Consider the following 2,660-nt stretch of genomic DNA (forward strand, 5'->3'; position numbering starts at 1 on the left):
CACAACAAGGTGAACCAAGAGTTGATACGGAAGCATCCACAAGCGGGACACGCCAAGATGAAGGAAACGAGGAAGTGCATCAAGATGAACGTCAACAACCTCCTTCTCCACCACGACAAGAGAACGACAACGCCAACAATGAGGAAGGCCAAGAATAAGAAGAACAAGATGAAGAAGATGTTCAACAAAGACCCAAGCAAAAGCTTTCACGAATTCGAGCAAGAATTGCTAAAGATCATCCCGTCGAGCAAATCTACAATGACATTCAAACCGGGAGAATCACTCGCTCTAAAACTCGTTTAGCTAACTTTTGTGAAAACTATTATTTCATCTCTAGCATTGAACCTATGAAGGTCGAAGAAGCATTGGAAGATCCGGATTGGATAAATGATATGCATGAAGATCTACATAACTTTGAGAGGAATCAAGTTTGGACATTGGTTGAGAAGCCCGACAACAACCACGACGTCATCGGTACCAAATGGGTGTTTCGCAACAAGCAAGATGAAGATGGACAAGTAGTTCGCAACAAAGCACGTCTCGTCGCCCAAGGCTACACACAAGTCGAAGGTATGGACTATGGTGAGACTTACGCCCCCGTTGCTAGACTTGAGTCCATACGCATCTTACTTGCCTATGCTAATCATCATGATATTACCTTGTACCAAATGGACATTAAAAGTGCTTTTCTAAATGGTGAAATAGAGGAGGAAGTTTATGTTAAGCAACCTCCCGGTTTTGTCAATCCTAAGAAACCCAATCATGTTTTCAAACTTTACAAAGCTCTTTATGGTCTTAAACAAGCTCCTAGAGCTTGGTATAAATGCTTGACCAAGTTTCTTATTAAAAAAGGCTTTGAAATTGGAAAAATTGATTCTACTCTCTTTACTAAAAGGGTTAATGGAGAACTATTTGTGTGCCAAATTTATGTTGATGATATCGTATTGGTTCAACTAACCCTCATTTTAGTGAAAAGTTTGGGAAGCTAATGTCGGAGAAATTTGAGATGTCCATGATGAGTGAACTCAAATTCTTCCTTGGGCTGCAAATCAAGCAAACTAAGGAAGGTACCTTTGTTTCTCAAACGAAGTACACCAAGGACTTGTTCAAGAAGTTCAATATGCAAGAATGCAAAGGTATGTCTACACCCATGCCTACTAGTGGACATAATGACTTGACCAAATATGGTGAACCGGTATATCAAAAGGTTTATCGCTCTATGATCGGTTCATTGTTATACCTATGTGCTTCACATCCTGATATCATGCTAAGTGTGTGCATGTGTGCACGATATCAAGTTGCTCCTAAGGAATGTCATCTTAAGGCCGTGAAAAGGATAGTGAGGTACTTAATCCATACACCAAACTTTGGCATTTGGTATCCTAAGAGGGCCTCTTTCAATCTTGTTGGCTATTCCGACTTGGATTATGCCGGAGACAAGGTTGATAGAAAGTCCACTTCGGGTACTTGTCAATTTCTTGGTAGATCTCTTGTGTCTTGGTCCTCCAAGAAACAAAACTCGGTATCCTTGTCCACTGCCGAAGCTGAATATATTGCCGCTGGTTCATGTTGTGCTCAATTACTTTGGATGACCCAAACTCTTAAAGATTATGGGATATATGTGAGACATGTTCCATTGCTTTGTGACAATGAAAGTGCTATTAAAATTGGTCATAATCCCGTGCAACATTCTCGAACTAAGCATATTGAAGTTCGTCATCATTTCATTCGAGATCATGTTGCTAAGGGTGACATTGATCTTAAGCATGTTCGCACCGAAAAGCAATTAGCGGATATATTCACTAAACCTCTTGATGAGAAAGTGTTTTGCAGGTTAAGAGGAGAATTGAACATCATTGATGCTTCAAACTTGGAGTAGAAACTCCGTTGGATACATGCAAGACATGAGCTTATGACTAATCCTTGATATTTCTCTTATGATGAAAATCTTATGTCTTGGATGTATTTGTATCTTGCATGTCATCTAACCCATGTAGGTACTTGGTGGAATCAAATTCCATGAGATTGTAATCCACTCATATCTTGAGCAATCTCTACATCACCAAGTCTCTACACCTTGGTGGTTGAAGACAAGGAAGCACGAAACTTCTTAAATATATCCTTTGACAAATTCTATGTTGAGCTTCATGATTGTCATTTTTGGATACACAAATGCTCTTCCTTGCAAGAACTAATCCATGTAGGTAGATGGACCAAAATTCCAAGTGGTGCTCCAAATTCTTGATGAGCTACAATCAACCTTGAGCAACCCACACAAGTTCAACTACATGGACTACACCACCAACCAAGGTATGTTGTTCCATCTTAGAGAAGCTTTACTCCAAGTCATGAGCTAAAGCAACTCGACAAAGATGTGAATACATCAAGATGCTTAAACGAAAAATGGCAACCCCATTTGAGCTTAAACGATGAGTATGACCTATGATCAAGTGATCTCCCTTGACTCCTAAGTCAATATACTCTAACATAGGTGACTTCGTCGCCGACCATCTCTAGATGAAGTTCTCTTGTGTTCTTTTCTGTGTCTTTGCATTTGTCTCATGCATATTTGTTTCCCCTTTCAAAAAAAACTTCATCTAGATTTCTTTCTTTCTATTTGTTCTGCATTTTCTGCATTCCAATTAATTGCACATCTTTCA

This window comes from Triticum dicoccoides, chromosome 3B (assembly GCF_002162155.2).
Source record: "Triticum dicoccoides isolate Atlit2015 ecotype Zavitan chromosome 3B, WEW_v2.0, whole genome shotgun sequence".
NCBI lineage: Eukaryota > Viridiplantae > Streptophyta > Magnoliopsida > Poales > Poaceae > Triticum > Triticum dicoccoides.